The sequence below is a fragment of the Lissotriton vulgaris genome, chromosome 6, assembly GCF_964263255.1.
Source record: "Lissotriton vulgaris chromosome 6, aLisVul1.2, whole genome shotgun sequence".
In the NCBI taxonomy this organism is placed as follows: domain Eukaryota; kingdom Metazoa; phylum Chordata; class Amphibia; order Caudata; family Salamandridae; genus Lissotriton; species Lissotriton vulgaris.
In genome coordinates this window covers 787373786-787397860 of record NC_141694.1, presented here as the reverse complement: position 1 = coordinate 787397860, position 24075 = coordinate 787373786, and the positions used below count along the sequence as shown (strand labels likewise).

Sequence of the window (24075 nt, the reverse complement as noted above, 5' to 3'; positions counted from 1 at the left end):
TGGTGACTTTAACCTCATTGACAATACGAGCTCAAAATACACAAGAAACCCTCTTTAATTGCATGACACAATCCCCATCTCCATGCTCAGCAGGCTATCTACAAACTGAGGTCAACCCAAAAGAGAATACCAAATCTTCAGATCCTTCAAAGACTTCTCCATTGATAACATAATGCATTAACTCATCTTGTCCTGCAAACTCAAAGCCCAATGCTAACATGGTTCCAAGAGAAATCAAACAGTCCCTCCACGATACAGAGAGATCATCACATCAGCCGAAACAACGCCCTGCCTGGCCCTCCTATTTCACATGCCATAGACAAGTGCAATACCATCAACTTATTTGCAAAAAAATAAGATCCAAAAGCACACCAACATTAGTAAGTCTGCTTTTCTGCTTATGTCCACCCATTCTCATAGAATCTCACAATGGTCATCCTTCAGAGCCCGGTCTCTCACAGATCTCGCCAACATCATCAACTCCCTCAAAGCCACTACCTATGAAGATGATATCTAATCTCATCCTTTATCAAAGCTGTCTCCAAGGAAGCTCTCTCACTTCCATGCACCATGGCCAACGCCTCGCTCATGCAAAGCATCTTTCCAGAAGCACTAAAGACTGGCCAGATTCTCCCTGGCCAGATCCTCCCACTTCTAGAGAAACCTATGTTAGACCCTGATGATCTCATCAATTACCAGACCGTCACTCACCTACCCTTCATCAGCAACGTCAGTGAAAAAGCAGATTGTGTTCGACTCGAGGATCACATACATTTTAACCATTTCCTGTACGACTATCAATCTGGTTTCAGATCACAATGCAGCACAGAGCCCCTACCTTACCCTTAGTAAACAATCCATTCCTGATGACCGATGAAGTTGACCTGTGCCTCTTGATATTGCTGGACTTCTCACCTGCCTAGGACGAAATCGACCATCCATTCCTCATTCCTACCCTGGAGCCTTGAACAGCAGCAGTGTGGACTTTGCCGTTTCTTTTCCTGCACACAGAGGATTGCCTACCGGGACTGCGAGGACCAGCAGCCCTAAAATTAGCCACAACTGGGTCCTCTTCCCGCCCTCCTCCTGCCTTCTGAAAACTGCTTGCGTCCCCCGCTTCGCGGGAGCCGCTCGCAGCAGTGTGGACTTGCCATTTCTTTTCCTGCACAAAGAGGATTGCCTACCGGGACTGCGAGGACCAGCAGCCCTAAAATCAGCCACAGCTGGGTCCTCTTCCCGCCCTCCTACTGCTCAGCGTACTTATATCAAGCCAACCTCCCGCCCCGCAGGACGTGCGAGGGCGCGCGCCGGGCAAAGCCCGGGCCCGTTTAAGCCCGTTGTAGCCCGGAGGAGTCCGGTCCCGGCCACCCCTCTTTCATCCGGCTTGTCGTATATAATCATCATTTTGACCCATTGTAAGTACCAGCTTGAATTGCGTCCTGTGCCAGTAAAATGTGAGCACGTGAAAGCAGAAGCAAGGCGGAGATCTAGAGTGGGTATTTAACAGGGACGCTGGATAACTTTATCATCAGAGCTAATTCAGTCATCGATCATGAGATAATCCTAATGGAGCGCCGTCTCTCTCAAGATCTTGCCTTAGCAAAAAGATCCTCCTTCGGGTTATTTCCCAAACGCATCATACACCAGAGCCTACACTGTGACCAACCATTATTGAGGCTCCTCTGATTCCACACAGTCCAGTTATTTCACAGGACCAGGGTCATGCTTCTCTAACTGAGGAGTCACAGCTATCAGTAGCAATAGAGACTACTGCAGTGTCAATGATGGACAGTTCCCCCGAAAGACCAAACACACAGCAGTTGCGGGGGAGACGTGAGGGGGCGATACCAAAGAGGAAGCGAGGGGCTGCTGCTCCCGTCGGTGGCAGGAAGCCCAAAATTGCTAAGCGCAACAGCAATAGTGACACAACCCTTAAGCGCCAGGGCCCAGAGATCCCGAAATCCATGGATAAAAATGGTTCACCACCCCTGACTGTAAACACTTCAGGAGTGGATAATCCCACCGGCGCAATAGTGGCAACGGAGGATCCGTCCTTCGTAAAACTGGGCGCCTTACTAAGGTCTTCATTCCAACCACTTGAAGATAGACTCGCGCAGGTCGAGCAACGGCTGTCCAAGATTGAAAAAGAGACAAGGAAGACTGTGGACTGTATAAAGTCTAAAGAGGTGTCCTTGGGTAACATTCAATTTAACACTGGACAGGGGGAACTGCATCACAAAAATCTGTACAATCTCTAGCACCTCCTCTTAATGTACCCATCACAAAGCTAGCTGTACCAGTGGCCTCACATGTTAACACACCTACAGGGGTCAATATTGTAAAGCCAAAAGAGGCCTGTCAAAACGTACTCAATGGGGGTTCTTCTAAGGAAATTAGAATTGATCTGCCCCCAGAATAGAGCCCGTATCTGGTAGTTTTAACAGGGGTCCCTGAACTAAGTGATGCTAGTAGGGATTCCTTTATGTCTTTAAAAAACAAAGTTTCTGATTGGCTCAACAAAAACAGACCGCTCCCTGGCCACATTACTAGTGAAATCTTGATGATGCGCAGGATGCCCTGGGTGGGGTCCAGGTCAAAAACCGTAAAGGGCGACTGTGTGTTGGTTAATTTTAGGGACCCACGGACCGTGGCACACATCTGTCACTGGATTCACCATAATCCTGGATCTACTATTCAACCCTTCCCATTGTCATACTTCTACCCTCCGCCCCACACAACAGACTCGGAGCGTGAGTGGACCCTAGTAGAGCCACAAGGTATGGGTAGGGCTGACAGGGGGCGGTTTGTGCAACCACATGTATCTAGTTATACACATACACAGAATAGATACAGTTGCTTGGAAATGGTAGACTGACTGCACCACACCGGGGTAGGTACAAAGGAGATGTTTCCAAGTATGAGTAACGTACAACACGAGGAAGCCACGGAGTTAGCTAGCAGTCAGATAACCTATGACTCCCCAGATCCTTTTCCGTCCAATTTGGCACTATTACAGGTAATAGCGATTACCCACCCGGGAGAACTGTGACAGGCCACATATCGGATTCTTTCCTGACAAGTCCGTCTGAATGTGGCCAAATGGGGAATGGCGACATTAGTGCCAATGGCACTAAATTGAGCTCTGTGACAATATTATCCTGGAATGTTGCAGGCTTACCCAATAAAATGGCCTGCCCAGAGTGGGGGTCCTTTGTGGACAAGAATGACATTTGCCTCTTTCAAGAGACCTGGGCCCGCGAAGAACAAGTGTGTGTAGGCTACGCCGCCTTCCATGTACCCGCTCGTTGGGGGGGAAGGGGCGACCGTCAGGAGGCCTTACCACCTGGGTCGGTTTGTACCTGGGTTGTACCGCTGAGACTCTGACCACTCACTCAGACGATGTCCAGAGTGTAGTTCTGGAATGGCCAAATGCTTATAAGCTGGCTCTTGTTAATGTTTATTCACAACCTGTAAGAATTGCCAGTGAGTCAAGTACCATTGATGAGTTGTCGCATTTCTTGTACAATTTTACTAGTGACATCCATCTCCTGGTGGGGGGTGACCTAAATTGCCCCTTTGAGCCTCGATTGGGGTTGAAAGAAGGCGCCCTCATGGCGGAGGATGATCACTGGGCCATACCTCCGAGCCAGTCTCGATCGCCGAAGACATGGTCCCCTTTAGCAATTCAGATTACGTCCCTAACTTTAAATCACTCTATCAGGGCCTGTAATGGCTGCACGCCCTCCGACTCGCCAGCGAGGTGTACCCTTAATAAAATGGGACAGGAGTCACGCCTTGACTACATTATGGTTGAGACACGGATGTGGTCCAAGGTTGTTGACTTCAAGGTAAAAACTAGAGTTGAGAGCGATCACAATGCTCTAAGTCTGGAGATGGTTTTTCCCGGCCTTGAAGAGAATGGCATGGCAAACCTGGAGGACTCAGGAGATAGGACTAGTCTATCAAATGATAGACGAAGGGTTAGGTGGGAAAAAATAGTGGTAAACCCAGAAGAACTCTGTAATATATATAACCTAATTTTTCCTTTGTTTGGGGAGGTGGACCTTTTAAACACTCAACCTCCGCCTTCTGATTTTAATGATAAGATGCAGGCTCTTCATATGGATCTAGTATCCAGTCTAGCTGAGGTTTTTAATCCCCAGGGGGCTAAAAGAACAAAAAGGGCTCCTGTATCCTCATGGTATAACACTGCATCTAGAAGGCTAAGTCCGAGTTAGTTCAGGTCTTAAAGCTCGGTAATAACAAACCCCAAATTCGTGCTATGAGACAACAATATAAAGAAGTAATGAAACAGGCAAAACAAGAGCGGGATCAGGAAAGTGGACTAACCTAACGGTCGCCCTTAATTCAAGGGATGTACGGAGATTTTGGTCAATAGTCAATACAGGTTGTGGAGAACCGAAATCGGGTATTGAACCAAATATTGACCCTAAAGTCTGGGAAGACCACTTTCAAGCCCTATATTCCGTAGAACAAGGTGCGGATAGTATTCCGGTAACCCCACCTCCAACCTCCCAGCATGATGATCTAGAGTTTACTACAGAGGAAGTATGTAATGCAATAGGTAAACTCGCTCCTGGAAAAGCCCCGGGCCTTGATAAGCTTCCGGGAGATCTTTTTAAACATGAACCAGAGTTCTGGGGCCCTTACCTTCAAATACTTTTCAATGCAGTCCTGAGGGGCATGGCAGTTCCCTGTACTTGGCTGGGAGCGGAAATTGTCCCGATATTCAAGAAGGGCTCCCCTCTGCTTCCAGCCAACTACAGGCCTATCAGCCTCATTGATGTTCCGCAAAACATTTTTGCGCGGCTCATCTTAGATCGTCTTCAGGACTGGATTGAGGAGCATGCAATCCTCAGCCCGTTTCAAGCGGGGTTCAGGAGGAACACCTCCACCATGGACCAAATCTTTCGCCTAACATTACTATTCTGGAAAACGGTGAAGATAGAGGGTGGCAGCCTCTACATGGTGTTTGTGGACCTCCACTCTGCCTTTGACTTAGTGCCCAGGGGGAAACTGTGGACTGTGCTCCTAGAATTGGGTATCCCGCCCCAACTTCTAACCATCTTGATGAGGCTACATGAGGATAATTTTGCGCAGGTTAGATGTGGAAAGAATGGGGCGTTGTCATTTAGGTTCCCCGTTGGCAGGGGGGTAAGGCAGGGGTGCGTATTGGCACCCACCCTGTTTTGCCTCTATGTCAACGGGGTAATCGCTCACCTGGATGGTGTCCCCCACAATGATGCGCCAAGGTTGGCAGGTAGCAGGGTGCCGGCGATCATGTTCGCAGACGACACCCTGCTACTCTCCAAGTCTCCCATGGGGATACAGCGCATACTGGACGGTTTTGAGGACTTTTGCAGAGGTGTGGTTTGGAGATAAATGCTGATAAAACGAAATTCATGATCTTCAACCCACCTGCAACTACCCACCCGAATCCCAGTTTAGATTAGAAAGGGTGTCCACTTATGAATATCTGGGGGTAACCATTAATGAAAATCTGTGCTGGGGCCCCCAGCAAATAAAGTCGGAAATGAAACTGGCCCAGCTAGCGGGGGGAATACTCAAGCTTTCCAGTTCGTCTACATTCAAACCCGTTAGTCCCCCTCTGGAGATCTATAAAACTCAGGCGAGGGCTGCAATTCTGTACAGTGGGGAGTTGTGGGGAGTTGTGGGGATATTCCCGCAGGCCTGAAATTGCTAAGGCAGAAAATAAATTTATTAGACAGCTGTTGGCACTCCCTCAAAGCACCCTGCTACTCCCTCTAAGGCTTGACCTGGGGTTTAGACCTATTGAAGATGAATTCGCGCTTAAACCCCTTAGGTTCTGGCATAGGCTCTGGACAATGCCGGAGCTGCTTAATTAAAGGCTAGAACTCAAGGAAATATTAACTTACTATAGTGCAGTTAAAATCCCCTGGCTCATGTTTATGAAGAACGTATTTGTAAGGCTGGGATTGCCTGCCTTATGGTATGATCCGGAGAGGAGCTGCAAAGAGGTCTCGCGCAAGTCCCTTACCAAGATTTTCGTGGAGAACAAACTTACTGCTGCTCTGTCTGATCCCCATGCCGGCACCTTAATTAACTCTTTCTTAACAATCAAAGTTTCTTACCTTTTCGAGGATTTCTTGGATGATACTATCCTATTGTAGCCAGAAAACTTTATTTACAATGGAGATACGGTACTTTACCCTTAAAAGCCTTTACAAGTAAATGGTCTATTTCTGCAGAAAAGAACTGCCCTGGGTGCAGCTGTGACACAGAAAATGATCTTCACATTCTCTTCTTTAGTCCAGCTTACAGCAAGTCCAGGAAGTACTGGCTTATACCTCATTCAACCAACTGTATTACTGTGCTGCCCATTTCCTTGGTATTGGGATATCTCTACTGGTTAACAAACTCAAAATACCTATTTTCGAGCCGTTTACGGTCTCTACAGATGGCCTCTCCCTGCTGGCCTATCTTGAGCATTCCAACTGCCTTCTGGTTGATCGCTCGAGCGTGTCCCTTCCTGTGCACGACTGTAATTTTGTCGTGTTTCTACAGTAGGCGAGCTAAGTTACCAAATTCAAGAATTTATACCAGCTGGCAAATCCTGCAAATTCCTACATGCTGCGTGTTAAGGCTGTTTTGTAGTGATGCCGCAGCTCGCAGTCAGGACTGAAGTGTTTCAGCTATCAAACTGAAGAATTCCTACCTGCTGCCAAATCCTGCCAATTTCTACCTGCTGAGTGTGAAGGCTGTTTTGTAGTGACGCCGCAGCTCGCAGTTAGCACAATCGTTTCAGCTTAGCGGTTCCCTCTTGCTGCGTCTTCAGTTGTTTCTTCATGAACTCACATTCAGGACCAAGCACTTCCAGGTAATTGGGGATCGCAATTGGCTAATTTCAGAAGGAGTCGTGTCCGTGAGATGAACTTGGAATTATGTGTATCGTCTGTATTCAAATGGTTTCCTTGTCAGTTCAAGTTTGCTTATACATCGGTTACAGCTTGGAAAGTACTCTATGATCAGATGGTTTCCTTGTCAGCTTGAATTTGCGTTTACGTTGTTTACAGCTTTGAAAGTACTTTCACTTCTTGTGTGTCTTCAATGAAACACACATTAATTTAACTACATTAGGAGTTGGACATTCACACAATGACATGCACATTATTCTTTTAATAAGGATGTCTTGCATCGCGTGTCAATTCAATGATATGCACATTTACGTCTTATTATCAAAGATTTAAATTGTGCATATTTTAGTGGGCACTGTTTGTGGTCACACATTTGTTTATTAGGTGTATTTGTCTTTTACTTCGAAATTGCACAATCACATAGTGTACCATTCTTTTGTGTGTATTACAATTATTATTTTATTCTTTCCTTCTTGTTCTATTTATCTTACATTATGTAAAATGTTACTGCAGCTTCTTTTTTCCTATCCAATCCTGGTGTCCACCTACAAAATGGCAGGAGTGGAAAAATGTGTTTGAAAGGTACACAAGGGTTTGTGGAACTTCCCTCAGTGTGGAAAGGAAGACATCATTGCTTCTTCATTGTTTGGGCTCTGAAGGCCAAGATGTTTTCGATCATCTACCTGATTTGTCTAATGCAGAAGCAGGTGTGTTAAAAGAGTACGAAATCTGCATCAAGAAGGTAGACAAGCATTATTTGCTAAAAGTTAGTACCATCTTAGAAAGGTACCGTTTTGCAAAAAAACACAAAGGGATGATGAGAGCGTAGAAGGTTATGTAACTGATCTAAGAAACTTGCTTGATCATGCAAGTTTGAAAATTTAACGGATGAACGCATCAGTGATCAATTTATGTTTGGGTGCAACATGGAGAAGGTAAGATAAGAACTTTGGTTACGTGATGAACTAAAACTAGATGAAGTTCTTTCTGTGCCTAAAAGAATACAACATTCGTTAAAATGTGTTGCTGATATAAAAAAGGAGAATGAGAAGGATTCCAAAATACAAGTTGTTAAAGTAAAAAAAACAGAGATGGAATGAAAGGGACAGAGAGAAATCTCAAAGGGATAAGGAGGAGTTACATCTTAACAAAGAAGTGCATAAAGAGAGAATGGTAGGCCTGAAATGCTATAGGTTTGTTAAGACTGGTCACCTTGCTAATGATAAAAGGTGCCCAGCATTGGATCAAACTTGTACAAAGTGCAAAAGAAGGGTAATTTCTCAATAGTATGTAAAAGCAAATCAAATCTTAGAGTTAAAAGGGTTGAAGTTTATGAAGGTGACAACTCTGAAGTAGGTTCTGATGATTTCGAATGTGGGCATATTGTAATTCAAGTTCAAAATGTTTCAGGTAAGAAGTCTTGTCCTTTTGACATCATTACTGTTGAAGAGGGCACTACACATGTTCTTTTTGATTCAGGTGCCAAGATAACATTTTTATCTAATAAATTGTATTTCACTAAGTTGAAAAACAAAGTTAGTCTTTTAAAACCTGATATCACGCCTTTGGCTTACGGAGGGGAACCCATTAAATTACATGGGTATTTCATTGGCCTCATTGAGTACAAACACAGATATGTATCTGGCAAAATGTATATGTCCAAGAAAGGAGACATCATCATCATCGGACCCTCCCATTCTTGATACTAGCTTTGGGCTGTACTCTCTTTGCAGCTGCCCCCTATACTCCTCATCTGCTAAAGGGACGAGTTCATGAGAGAAAGGTCGCTGTGGAGCAGAGCAGTAGAGCACGAGCAGTGCGAGCAGTCGCGCTGAGAGCCGGGAGCTGAACACGGGCGGAAGCAGCGGCATTGAAGAGGCGGCGAAGCGCTGCTGGGTCCCGGGTGTCTCGAGCGAAGGCACCGGAACGTGAGCAGCGCATTTTCAACATCAAGAGTCCTCTGGTGTCCCGAGGCTCCCCGTACCCTAAGGCTCCGCGCACCGCATCGCACCAAATTGCCCCTGAGAAGAGAAGCCAGAAAGAGAAGCGGTGAGAAGCAGGAGCCGGGTACGGGACAGGTGCGGGAGTGCGCCGAGGGTGGGGGAGCCGAGAGCCCTGAACCCCTTAGAAAGCTGCTGCAATAATTTTTGAGTGAAAGTGTGCCCTTGGTCACGTAGCTGTAAGGCAGACTCTCTTTCATTTTAGTGAGATTCCAGAGATTCCATTCCAGCTTTTGGAGTGACCGGAGCCAGAAGCAGGCAGGCAGAGGAGCAGAGCGGGAGCGGGGGCAGAGCGGAGACACCGAAGAAATCGCTGAAACGTCTCTATTGCTCCACGGCTCCACCGCTCCTGCTGTTTCTACGCTAAATTTCACGCACTGGGGGCCGCACCGGCTCGCAAACTGCCGTGAGCTGCCGTGAGCTGTGCCCCAAGCTGTAAGGGATACAGCAACGTGGCGGGAGCCGAGATTAGTGAGATTAGCGCTATCAACGCGGTCAAGGCTGCATCAAGGCTGCATCAGCCAGAACTAGTAGAAGGCTCAAATCAGCGAGGAGAAAGTTGAATTCAGAATGCTGAAAGCCGAGCGGTGAGGGAGAGACCGGGCCAAAAGTGAGCAGTGAGCAGTAAGCCACCACGCCACGCCAAGTCCCAAGTCCGGAGTCCAGCGTTCAGCGCCCAGCAGAGGGTCAGCGGAGAGCTGCGGGAAAGCCACTCCCGTCCGACCCAGTAGTAGCAGTAGAACAATACGGAGCCCCTGGAGCCTGGGAACCATAGTGCGACACGGGAGCCGGGAGCAGCCGCGATCCTGCCACGGGCTGGAGAAGATGAGCTGTTGCGAACCACCGCAGTACAACGCAACTGAGCACCTAGACAGCGGCCACAGCAGTGAGCAGCACTGTCACCGCGAGGAAAATAGACGTGGAGATACGTAGGCACTGAGAGACAACAAGAGACATAGAAAGGGATTCAGTGGACCACCATGAGGTCGGGAAGAGAAAGAAGACCTCCAAACAAACAACCAGCCAAACGAAAGAGAAATAACACAACCACGAGCTCAGTGTCACCGGAAAAAAATAAGCGAACATCCAATAACACCACAGAAAAAGACAAAACATATAGCAACACCACCTTGCCGGAAATTAGCCCTAACGAAACCAATATCAGCAGAACCGACGGTCCGTCACCCGACAAAGACTCTGACCGGAGTCCTACCCCATTACCGGAACAACCCAGAAGCAGCAAAGGGAAAAACATCCACCAACTAATTAATTTAGCAGGACAGCAAACGAAATCAAAATACAGCTTTCAGCCAAAAATCTACACAAAATTCGCCTTTTTAAAAAATCCAGGTAATGCCATCTACTCTACAAACGACACCATCACAGGCCTCCAATCTCCACTGCAACCAGCTAGCACTAACAAAGTCTTGCCTCAAATTAAAAACTACATAGCAGCAGAAATACACAAGGTGCCGACACCAAGGGAGAGAACGGACCTTACCGGAGACGAGGCAGGCACAGGGGACCGCTGGGCACAAGACGCCAGAAGGCAAAAGTCACCAGAAGGCGCCACCAGCCAAGCCCCTCCAATAGAGGGACCCATGAAGGGAATTATCGCGGGACGCATCGAGGAAACAAATCAAACAAGTCCTCCATCAACGTGGGACACATCAAGAAAACACGCCCTAGAGCTGGAAGGGTCCCTGGGGCCTCACAGCATCAAAAAATACTGTCATCTATCTCCAACCACTCCTTCTCTATACACTCAGCAGGTGGCGGCAAAAGCAGCAACAAATCAAGACCCCGACGCTCATCCATACTTAGAACAAAAAACTCAAGGCCACACTGAGGTTCCTGACATACCGGTACCAAAAGCCGACCCCGAAAATTCACCACCAACCACTGCAAGAGGGGACCAAAGTTCCCCAGACAGGGACATGACCTTCCTGGTATCCCAAGAATGGAGCGATTTAGTGGCAGCGTATAACGTTGCGGAACCTCCCAACAGTAACAGCGAAGAAAGCTCCCACCCGCCCACAGAGGGGACCAGAGACCCGCCAACTCCTTTTGGGTAACCCTACTCAATACAATACAGCTATCATCAACGGCACTTCAGTACCAATCCGACAAGCTTGACCTCCAACTGACAGTCCTACAAAGGCTAGCAGAGGCCACAATGGGGATTGATAGAAAACTCGCTGACCTTAATGGCCTCAAAAAAAGAGGACAAGATTCAGTTAAACTAATTCAAAGAACCAATTGCATCTGCTCCCCAATCATCGACAAACTATCATCTTTACCCACGATGTTGGGCAACCTCTTAGAGGACATCAAAACAAACATCACAAGGCCTCTTCCAACAAAAGACAGGCCCGATAAGAACAACACAAAATCAACTGTACTAAAATTTTCATCAACAGAGGCCAAGCTCGATACCCCTCCCAACAAGAGGGCATCAGGAAACAGCAAAGACCCGCAAAAAACCATAACGCAGTGGTGTCAGCCTCTAACCACTACAACTATACCTGAAGAATCCTCCCAGAACATCCTCACAAGAGGACGAACCGAGCCACCGGAGAATCCACCTAACGCCCGGGCCCGACGAAAGCAAAAAAGATAGGGCCAGAATAAGAAAACAGCAGAAGCGGACAGCAGAGAAGAGAACAACCTGCTTACCACACCGAGGGACAAAGAGCTGCTTGGCGACTGTAAGCACCAAAGGGAACTCACAAATCTCTCACCATTACCCATAAACTCATTGAACACAACGACGCCAACAGCAGTAGGAACAGGAACCCTTACACTCTCAAAAGAGGCCCCTAGCCTCTACTCAGAGCAGAACCGGTCAAATAGACAACCCAGCAACCCGAAACCCACTAGAATTGGAACAAAAAGGGCAACGGCTCTGCCAAGCAGCAACAATGCAACCAATCTCAGAAGCCAGTAAGCAGGCCCGAGAGGAGCCCAAATCAATCCAAACAGAAGCCATATCAAAAAATCTCTCAAAAAAATGCACCTGCGATAAAACTGAGACCACAACTAGCGAAATAACAAAGAATCCCCGAACAGCAAGTGTCCCCAATACAGTAAGTAGCCAGACGAAGGAGAAATCAGAGGGGTTGATTCCCAATTGTAGATCAATAGCTTTTCATATCCATCAGCCAGACGGGAACACCCATATTGAGCAACAAACACACCAGCAAACATCGCCCCCCGGAGAACAAGGCTCGGACATAATCTTATTCACTCCTGAATTTATATCCAGAGGGAGAGTGGATACTCTAAATAGGGGCAACATTTTAAAGTTAATCAACTCAATAGACAAATTAAAAAACATAAAAACTTCAGATCTGTTAACACTTGAGTTTCAACCAGCCCCTCACCCACAAGAAAACGAAATAACAAAGACCACATGGACAACAAGTGAGGTAGCAAACACAATCATGAACGAATCTCCCAGATTTTCACAGTGGGGAATCAAGCTCGAAGTAGGTAAAAAGTTAGCTTATCCTACTCTGCTCCTTGAAGAAAGCAAACATGAACGCCCCCAACTGGCAAAATCAATACTGAAAGGAGCACTTAGCTACTCTCCAGGATTGGAAAAACACTCATTGTTCTCCCATAACCCCATCTCTCAGCAACCACTATCATGCAGCTTAACAATAACACGTACCATACCTGGAGGCGACACCAACTGACAAATAGCGCCAGTCTCAACCCCCGACTCTGTGGCCCACACTAATATCAAAATATGCAACTGGAATATCAACGGCCATTCAGACAAACTGGAGGACCCTGACACATTAAACTACTTAAAATGTTTTGACCTGATCCTCCTCCAGGAAACCTGGGAAACAAATGATATTTCCTTACAAGGCTACACAACCTTGACTCATCCGGCAACCAGAGGCTCTCAATATGGTCGAAGCTCGGGCGGACTGGCAATACTTGCCTCAATATTAACCATTGGCACAACGGAAGTAAAAAGAGCAAACATTACACCACCAAACGAAATACAGCTCATATCATTTACAGTCAAAAACAACCAGGTCATTCAACAGCTACAAGTTATAAACACATACATACATCCGAAGCACAAGAAATCTGGGTCAAGGGAACTTGTCAAAGAATTGACAAAGCTCATGGTTGAAGGGGACATGGAGAACATATTAGTGGCAGGAGATTTTAACCTTACCCTTTATGGAGATAAAACTAAGGATGATATGACAAAGGAAATGGACACCATCTGGAAAATCCCAAGCCAATCCATCCCCTCCCGATACAAATACACTAAAACCTCAACCCAGTTGGTAAAAGAACTTGAACAACTAAACCTAAGAGTGCTTAACGGACGTTTCAAAGAGGACATCCCCCCAGCACCAACATATTTCTCATCAAGTACTTCTTCACACCTTGATTACATGCTCGTGTCACTTCCACTGTACGAGAAAATAAACTCGTTCAAGATAGGAGAAAGTGCCCAAAGCGATCACTTGCCGCTAGAAGTCAATCTCGGACTGACCTGCGTGAATGAAGAATATGAAAGAAGATACATTGCCACAGAATACACAATCAACTACAGAAGAATAAGATGCAAGCCGATTGAGCCTGAGAAGTTATCAAACAGCGCAAAAACAATCATACACCAGACATCCAGCTCAAACAACAACTCATTTGATGCCTGGGTAGACTTTGTAGCGGAATTAGGAGCTAAACATGCTACAGAGCTAAAAATCCAAAAAGATAACACCACCACCAGGTTCATACATGTCAAATTAACAACCACAGAGATAAAAACCATAAAGTGAGAAATAAAAAAGACTCTCAAACAACTCCGAAAACACCCTAACATCGAGGACACCAAAATGAAACTAAGTAAACTAAAAGCACTGTTAAAAAAGAAGACCTGGGAAAGGAAAAGGCAACTGAACGAGGATCTCTGGACAAAAATCCTTTATAACTCCAAACAGAAGAATAGCTTCGGCTTTTGGAAGATCATTCACAGCCTCCAACAGTCAGGTCATACAGGTATCAACTCCAACATATCCGAATCCGACTGGGCAACCTACTTATCAGTTCACTTCAATACCGCTGACACAGCACTGTCAAAACAACAGGGGGAGACAGGTCAGAAGGAGCGCGACAGAGCTCTGACAATTTCGGCATACTTAACCACAAAGAAAACCTGCCATCTGGAGCAACATCCTGACACCAGTATTCCACGCAATAAGGGAAACAGTAAAAACACCAACATCCTGGAGTGGCTCGATAATAAGCCCGATCTACAAAAAGGGCACCAGGAACGACCCAAGAAGCTATTGTCTATTAGCCTTAATTGACACAGAGGCAAAATATTATGCGGGCCTCATCTTGGAGGATTTAACATCGTGGGCAACAGCAAATAACATCATCCCAGCAACCCAAACCGGATTCCGCAGCGGCCAGGGCACCTCGACAAATATCATGGCGCTAACCCTTTTGTCCGACGCAGTAAAGGCTTCCAAGAGCTCCCTCTTTATGTGCTTCATTGACTACAGCGCCGCGTTCGACCATGTAGCTCGGCACAAACTCTGGCAGAAATTGGACAGATGGGGAACTCCAGGCCTACTTCTACAGCAGCTGGTAATGCTACACACTGACACTTGGGTCAGGATTAAACTGGGACCTGGCACGCACCTCTCGAGACAAATCAAGACCAGCAAAGGTCTGAAACAGGGCTGCGTCTTAGCCCCCATGTTGTTCAACCTCTTTCTTGCAGACCTCCCTGGTGAATTAGAGACAGTAAAATCCCACGCTCCCAGACTAGGCAACATCATGCTCTCAAACCTTCTCTACGCAGACGACCTAGGGCCCGATGTAGGTAAATCCAATTTACCGATTTTGAAATATCGAATTTTACCGATTCGGTATTTCTAAATCGGTAAATGGGATGTAGGTCCCAACATCTGGATTAGTTAGCGATTCTTTAAAAATTCGGTATTTACCGATTCGGTAAATACCGAATCGGTATTTGCTATAGAATCCTATGGGCCTTTGAAGCCCATAGGATTCAATTCAAATACCGATTCGGTATTTACCGAATCAGTAAATACCGAATATGTCAAGGGTGCAGGGGGTGTCACTTTGACACCCTCTAGCACCCCCAAAACGGGCATTTGTGCAATGTGGCACACAGACATGCCCTAAGGGCACGTCTGTCTGTCACATGGCACATGTGTACATGCACAGATGTGCATGTACACAGGAATCGGTATTTTACCATGGATTTGTATTCCATGGTAAAATACCGATTCTGTAAGCCATGTGCCAAAGGAAAATTGGCTACCCACATAGCATTTTCGGTAATTTTACCTGAATTGCTAAATATTACCGAATCGGTAAATATTACCGATTCGGTACATTTACCGATTCGGTAATAATTACGATTCGGTAAAATTACCGAAAATGTGCCCCTACATCTCCATAGCCCTTTACCGATCGGAAACGGCCGAAAATCGGTATTTTCGGCCGATTCCGAACGGTACAGGGCTACCTACATCTGGCCCCTAGTCCTTATCAGCCGGTCCCCCGTCGGTCTGCAACACCTTCTCGACAAAACCAATGCTTTTTCAAAAACTAATTCATTAACAATTAATTTAAACAAAACAAAAGTTATGACAATGAACTATTACAAAAAACGGAAACCCGCATGGTTCCTGGACGGACAAAGGCTAGACCAGGTAGCCTCTTACAAATATCTAGGCGTCATAATAGACGGAAATGGGTCCTCTAAACACCAACTAGAGGCCATACGTCGAAAGGGCACGACATTCCTCCTATCGATAAAGCCTCTGCAGAAAGCACTCCCCGATCGGTCATTGGGCTCTCTCCTACAGGTACTAAGAGCTCGCTTACAGCCCATGCTCACCTACGGCAGCGAGTCCATGATAGGCAAAGATGCAACAACACTAGACAATACCATCAGCCGAGCATACAGGGCAATATTTCATCTTCATCTTCCCACCAACTCATCGCCCGCTCAAATCCGCCTTGAATTCGGCCTGCAGAAACAAGCGGTGGAGAGAAGAGGCGCATATATAAAAAGCTGGCGGAAAATCAGAGACTCCGACCACGGTTCTCTAAACGCCCATCTCTGGACCGAATTGATCGGCAGAGATAACTCACCTGCAAGGACCTACTTAGAGGAATCATTGAAGACCTTAGGACTAACAGCCCTATGGGAGTCGGCAACCGACCTAGGCCCCTTCAAAAAAGTGGTGTCGAAAGTCACTAAGATGGTCTCATTAATTGAGGACAAAGCCACCTTAGCCAAGAGAGCACACGGATGGGTCGTGCTGAAAGGTTACAGCGCACTAAAGCCACAAGAGTATTTGACAACGGACCTTACACAGAAGACAAAAAACAAGTTCCTTAACATGCGCCTGGGCAAAATTCCTATAGCTCCGCACCTTGCACCATGGACAAGGGAAAATCCTGCAAATCCCTGCCGCCTCTGTCTTTCTGGGAAAGAGGACCTCATACACATAATCTGCATCTGCACTAACCTCCGGGACATAAGGCGCTCTCTGCTTCGGGCCCTATGGAACCAGAAGGGAATAAGGAGTTGTAGGCAGGCAGTGATGCTTTGTTTTAACCCTGAAGAAACTCAGCTGAACTGTAGAACAACAAAATACTTCGACATAGTGGGCACAAGACTAAATGAAAAAACCATAGGGTTTACTCAAAGCATTGGCCAAACAACAACAAAGTAAGAACATTTGCCTATCTTCCCCTGGAAATCTGGAAGCATTATGGCCACGTAAACCCAACCGAATCATAAGCACCCTAAGCTGAGACTTTTATGCTTTTAAAGACTGGAGCCCTGCTCCCTTCTGTTTTAAAAGAAGTACTGACTTTTAATATTTGTACGTTAAAATTGTGAGTTTTTATTAACTGAACAATAAACATACTATTACTCCCATTCTTGTTACGGACAAGGTGTCTAGTCAAATTCTCATGAGGAAAAAGATTCCACTCCCATTCTTATTAAGGACAACATTTGTAAGGTGGAGAAATATGGCGAAGAGGAATTCCTACATATTTTTAAAAAGGAGTTTCCAAGTGTCTTGAAACATGAATTGGGATGTTTGAGAGGATATCAACATAAAATCAAGTTAAAAAGTGATGCAATACCTGTATGTTGTAAAGTTAGAATTGTACCGCTTTCTGTAAGAGATGAATTGAAAAAAGAAATTTCCAAACTCAAAAGTGGTGAATAATAGAAGTAGAAGGGACAGAATGGTTAGCTCCAGTGGTCGCTGCCAGGAAGCCCAATGGTGATTTACGCCATTGTATTGACTTACGACAACTAAACAAGAATTATTTATTTATTTATTTATTGTATTTCTTAATCGCACTGTCACCTGGCAGGCATCCTGGCGCTAGCACTTTCTGAGACAAGCAATTATAGGGCGACCCTGCAGACAACTAACTAAATCTTTGGAAGTAGCCATGTTTTTAGCCTCTTTCTAAAAGAGAGAATATCACTAACTTGTCTAAGTTCCAGAGGCAAAGCATTCCAGAGCTTTGCAGCTGACACCTCAGAGGATCTGCCACCTGATCTCATCTTCCTGAATCTGGGTACCTTTAATAACTTTGCCCCTGACGATCACAAAGTTCTCATGGGGACATAACAAGCAAATTTCTTTTGAAAGGATACAGGCCCCAACCCATTCAGGGCTTTAAACACTAGGCAAAGAGATTTGAACTGGACTCTTTGTCTCAGTGGAAGCCAATGCAATTCCGCTAAAGACAAGGAGGAAGAGAACCTTCTAGGCCAGCCAAGCACTCATTTGGCTGCCATTGACTGGATCCTCTGCATCCTATCAAACAAGAAGTTAGGAGACTCAAGCAACAAGGCATTGCAGTAGTCTAATCTACTGAGAATAGTACTGCGTGCTATTAATGTGCAAGCCAAAGGGGGAAGCAGAGGGAAAATCTTCCTCAATGATCTAATAATGGCCAAACAGCAGCCCACTGTTTTCGTCACCTGCACTTCCAGGGTTAATTTACTGTCAAACGTCACACCCAGGTTATGAACAGTCTTTACAGGCTGAATGGGGGTTGTGGTGTCCATGGGCCAGAAGTTACTGGGCAGCCTGGAGGGAAGCCTTTCCGTAGTACATTAAAGCACCTCCGTTTTGTCAGCATTAAATTGCAGCAAATTTTCCCTAAGCCACAACGTCGTGTCACGCAAACAACTGTGAAACACTTCCAGTGAAGTTGACTGATCTCCCTCCAGAGAGATTATCAGCTGTGTGTCATCAGCATAATTTATGATGTTGATATTATGCTTTTTGATGACCGTCATTAGTGGCTTCATGTAGATATTAAATAAAATAGGACTGATGGCCGAGCCCTGCTGTACACAATGAGTAGTTTTGGTAAATGCAGATTGAAAAGGGGAAAGAAACACTGCTTTCTGTCTGTCCAGTAAAAAGGACTGGAACCATTTCATAGCACACCCTGTTATCCCCACCTCTCTCAACCTGCAACAAGATTCCGTGGTTGACTGTGTCGAAGGCGGCCGACAGGTCAAGTAGAACAAGTACTGCTGGCTGTCCTCTGTCTGACCGCCTTCTAAGTTCGTCCATAACAGTCACCAAGGCCGTCTCGGTGCCATGGGAAGGCCGAAACCCAAATTGGACCTCTTCCAGTAGGTTGTGGGCCTATCATTTTTGGAGCTGTTCGGATCAAGGGAAGGCTTTTTTAGCAAGGGTGTCACCACTGCTTGCTTCCATTGAGATGGAACCACTCCAACAGTAAGTGACTGATTACAAATCTGGTGGAGTGTAGGAAATAGCTCGGCCTTAAACTCTTTCCAGATTTTATAGGGCAGTGGGTCTAAGGGAGATCCAGAGGGAATCCCACCCGCTAGTCTATAAAAATCCTCTACTTCAAGGGGCAGAAATTCAGATAAATAGTGCGCCGGGCCACCCTCTAAAGTGGCCCCTGCCGCCTCTACAGCAGTTTCCAAAGTGCCCACCCTCAAAACATCTCCCATCTCAGGTTGAGAAGAGACCCCACCCAGATCATCAATGATATTTTTGATTTTATCACGGAAGAACCTAGCCAGGTTCTCACATGATTCTTGGGATGGGGGTGTCACATTTTTGGCGCATTCAGGGTTGGTCAAACTGTTCAAGGTGTTAAAAATGCTTCTGGAGCTATTGGGAGCATTAAGGATCAGAGAGGAAAAATGTTCCGCCTTGGCCTTATTATTTGCCTTTTTATAGTCCCCCATCTTAATTTTCCAGGTGCGTTTGTCCTCCTCTTTGTAGCCATATCTCCATCTCCTCTCAGCATGTTGGCAATCAAGTTTTAGATTTGTCAAACTTTCATTAAACCACGGGGCCGAGGGTCTGCCCCTCTTACAATGTTTCTTTAAAGGGACTAGAGAGTCCAGGGCCAATGCAATTTTAGAGCAGAGTGCAGAATAATTCTCCTCAACTTGAAGATCAGTGGAAAAGCAGTCTTCAACCGAGAACAATGGGTCCAGACCCTTTTTACGTAAAAGAGCCTTCCAATCTCTGCTAAAATATTCACACCAAGGGTCAGCTACCCGAGGCTCTTGCATAGCACAGTTCACATAAAATTGAACCAGGAAGTGGTCTGTCCAGACCAAAGGTAAAACTTCCCTAATGAACAGATGATTAACCTCTGAAAAAATTAAGTCCAAGATATGCCCGCCATTATGAGTGACCTTAGACACTTGCTGAAAGAGACCACGACCTTCACAGGACTGAAGGATGTTAGCACAGCCCCCATCCAGAGGGCCATTTAGCCACAAATCAAATTAAAATCCCCTAAAATCACCAGTCTACGATGGGTAGCGGCCATATTAGTAATTGTCTCCAGCAACAATTGCTGCTGCTGAATACTAAAGGCCCCCGGGGGTCTATAACATATGATCCCTGTTAGAGCCTGGCCAGAATCATCCTTAATGACAAAGCCTAGAAGTTCAAATCCCGGAACCATATCAATGTCTATAATAGCCACTTTTAAGATGTCCTTATAAATCAGCCCAACCCCCCCACCCCTTCCCCTAGCTCTTGGTCTGTGAAACATCTTGTAGCCGGGGGGGGGGGGGGGGGGGGGGGGGGGGGCACGCCAACCCAAGATCAACCTCACAATCGGAGCAGGTCCAGGTCTCTGTCATGAACAACACTTCGAGTTCATGGGCTTCCAGCAACAACTGAATTTCCACCCTATGCTTCGGTAATGATCTAACCTTTAGTAGCCCACAGGAGAGGAGGCCCTTGGCCAGAAAGTCAGACAGAGGCAGGGCCGACTCCTCAAAACAGAGAGCCCCCTTACCTTTGCCCATTACATCCATGTGGCGAAGCTCAGCGCTAGAGTAACAGAGCCGCCGGTGCCCGCTGTCAATGCCCACCTCCCTGAAGCCAGGAGAAGCGTGGCTGGCCCTAGGCGTGTACTTGGCGCGGACGGGAGCAGAAGGGCGTGCCTTTGGCGCGCCCGCTCCACGCGTCTGCTGTGCGCGTCCGCTGCACGCCTGCGTCAGCATCGATTTAAATCAGGTACAGCCCCCAACAACTAGACCGCTAACTCCAAGATGGCGGGAGCGCTCGCACGGACAACCCGGCCAATCAAGGAAAGCGGGACGCGTAGAATGAGGAGAAAGCTCGTGATTACCCCCAGAAGCCAAAAAGTGAGTGCTATGTTTTTAAAATAGTATTAGAATAATAAAAGCAGGTTACCGCTGTCGGGCAACACTAAACCACACCTACATGCACGTTTCTCTAAAAGAAGGCAAATCGACAATGCACGCTCGCGTCAGTATCGATTTAAATCAGTTCCAGCCCCCAACAACTAGACCGCTAACTCCAAGATGGCGGAACCACTTGCACGGACGGCCAGACCAATCAAGGGGAGCGGGATGCGTAGAATGAGGAGAAAGCTGATGATTACCCCCCAGCAGCCAAAAAGTGAGTCCTACGTTTTTAAAATAGTATTAGAATAATAAAAGCAGGTTACCACTGTCGGGCAACACTCAACCGCACCTACATGCACGTCCCTCTAAAAGAAAGCAAATCGAACGATGCGCGCTCGCGTCAGCATCGATTTAAATCAGGTCCAGGCTTGCAGTGAAGGGTCTGACAAGCTACGTCCTTTACAGCGCCGGTGACAGGGCTCGAGTCGGGGTACCACGCGGGTGGATGGCATCCCTCCACTTATTTTACAGGGGGGAGTGGGGGGGACGCCGTCCCCCTGCTAAACAGCTGGTCTTCAATGTTTGGTCTCTCTGGGACGAGATCGGACCGATCTCGTCCCAGAGAGGACGCAGCGGTAAGGTGGGCACATTCCACGAGCAGATGGGCATTTGAAGGGAGGTGGGGAGGTGTATAAGAACTGCACATTGTGGACAATCGAGGGGGCTGTGAGATCGGTGGACAGAGGACGCAAGAAGCCGCCGGCTGAGCAACAGATGCAGGACTGGAGAAGTTAGAAGAATAGAGAGAAGCGGAGGGGGATGGTGGGGGTCGGAAAATACGAGGGGGGGGGGGGGGGGCGGGGAACTAGGGTTAGGGAAGCCAGAAACAGAAAATGGGGGAAAGGCAGAGTCCCGTTTTCATCAGTGCGAGGAAGATGCAAAGGTGTTCTGGCGGAAGGGACGGAGGGCTTTTAAGTTAGGGAAGTGACATCCCCCCCTCCCTATGTTCATGCGATCACTCGCACAGCATGGCTGGGCTCATTGGTGTGAGGTGGGGCGGTGTGGGGAGGGAGTGGTTCTATCGGGTTTGGAAACACACGGAGAGGCAATGAGCTCAATTTTGCAAGCCAGCTTTCGTGACGTCACTTCTTGTCGTGACGTCACTTCCGGTGACAGCATCCCCCCACTTCTTTTTTCAGGACTTGTGCCCTGGCCGGTGACATACTTCGGGCATCAACACTATTGGCGCACTGAGTTTCCAAGCGGGGTTGCTGCGGCCAGGAGTCAGAAAAGGGGGGGCCAATCGGCCCCCACGCAGGCATGGCAGGGCCCGGCCCCTTCGTGGTGGCTTGTCCCGCCCCCCTTGCCCCGGAAGTAGTTTTGTGCTTCCGAGCCGGGGGGCGGGGCCGCGACCACGAAGGGGTTAAGAGCCTGGGGAGAGCTTTAACTGGGATGGCGTAATGGTGGCTCAGTTGTTTGCAGTATGAGGCTGCCAATGCTATGATCACGGGTTCAATCCCCGTAAGGGGCATACTTTCAAGTGCAGATTGTGCAAAAAATGTATGCGTTCTCAATTTTAAAAGTAAAAATGTCCAGTCAGCTCGGTGACTCATCGGGTGAAGATGGCCCTTTACCGCTTTCACACTAACACTAATAATCTCTGTGGACTGATCCCCGGGGCGCATCTGAGGGGCAGGGAAGGCTAGCGAGCGATGTAGCTGCTGTAATGGCCTTTGGAGTCCGGATGTTCTTGATGGCTGCTGGAAAATAAGATTGTTTCTCGATATATGATGCCTAAATGTAATGTTCAAAAATATTTGTAAAAACCCCAGATGGCACCTAGTTGATAATGCTGCTCTATGTAATGTTGGGGGCCCTGGGCCCTCATGCTAGAGAATGACTGACGCAGACACCAACAGCTACATAGTGCAACTGGCCCAGAGCACGTGCGCTCGGCCCCTTTTATTAAAGCTGTGTCACCTGACCAGTGACATCAGTGGTGGGTGGGTGTTCAGTGTGCTGGCTGACAGAGCACTAGACTGCTGACCGTAATTCTGGATTACTACATCCCTCCCAAACTTCGGGGAAAATGAAAACAAATGAGAGTCCAACCTGTGGGAGAAAAAGTACAGTTTGTAAACCCCACGATAAAGTTCCACCTGTGGGAAAGAGAATGTATATACAAAATAACACTGGACTCCATACTTTGAAGTGAGTCTCTTTGGTGGATTGCAGGTCGCAGATGGTGTAGTTGCTGTATCCAGGACTCATGAGTCACTGTGGCATGGTTTGCCGTTGTTTGGCGGGTCCTATCTTCTGTCTGCGCCGCCTGGACGTTGTTCTTGGTCTTGCCTTTGCTTGGCACCACTGGTGACAGTTGGTAGTTAGATAGAGGGGTGACGTGATCCGAGTGTTGTTTTCTTCTCGGTTCTCCTCTTCAGTCCTGGTCCTTGGTGCTGTCTCTGGGCAGGCTTCAAAGTGTTTCTGGGCAGATGAAAGGAGTAGGTGCATACATCCCTCTCACTAGGATGCCCCTCTTCGCCGGTATTCCTCTCTCACAAGATGTCCGGGAGGACCTCTTTGCCAGGCTTCCACTGGACTGGTGTTGTCGGTCATGTTGCTCCACCATAGCCTTCGGGCCGTGAGCGGGGCGCTCCACGATCTTCACCGGTGTGTCCTAGTTCCACCTGAAGGTTTGCTGTTGACTCTTTTCTTGCACGCGAAGCTTCCTTCTCAGTGGGTCTTGCAGACGCACCGTCATGGATCTGTCTCTCTTGCGGGACTTGCTGCCACCAGAGTCCCTTGAGGCCTTTGCTTCTTGGGCTGCCACGGGTTGGTGTGAAGTGGTCAGTTCCTCAGCCGGATGTGTGAGCACTCTCGCCATCCAATCTTCCGCTCAACCCCAAAGGTAGATTGTTGTCAACAGTCCAAACTTGTCCTCTTCTGCGATTGCCACATGGATGGATTGCTTGTAGATGGATGTCTTTGACTTGTGCCGCCGGTGTTCATGCCAGGCCTTGTTCTCCGCTGCACTCCGGTGTTCTGGTGCATGTCGCCATCTTCTCCTGATGTTTGTGTGAGATGGCTGGTCACATCTCTTCTCTTCTTGTGATCTTCTAGTGGCACCGTGGCACTCACTACCCTTCTTCTCCTCCATTCCTTTCACGACGTGGTCGGTCCCTTTCCTTTTCTTCAACCACCCAGGCCATCTCCGTGTGGCGTGCACTCCACACGAATCTCCCTGGTTGCGTCCTACCCTTAGGACACACCTTCTCTTCTTCCGATGGCCAAACCAGGCATCGCACCTTTCTTCCTGTCGCTCCTTCTTCACTTCGGGTCGGTGTCATCAGACCTCTTCTGGGTCCTGTCCATGGACCTCTTCTTGATCTATTCAGTTGCCACGCCTTTGATCTTCTGGCATGTCATCGCAGTCGTGATCTTCTGACTG

At 47.3% G+C, this 24075-nt stretch overlaps 1 protein-coding gene across 1 annotated transcript in view; it reads right to left on the bottom strand.

The window, feature by feature from the left end:
- The window catches only part of LOC147707999 (monocarboxylate transporter 10-like), a 770926-nt gene that overhangs the window by 268821 nt on the left and 478030 nt on the right, over window positions 1-24075 (bottom strand). The window lies entirely within an intron of this gene.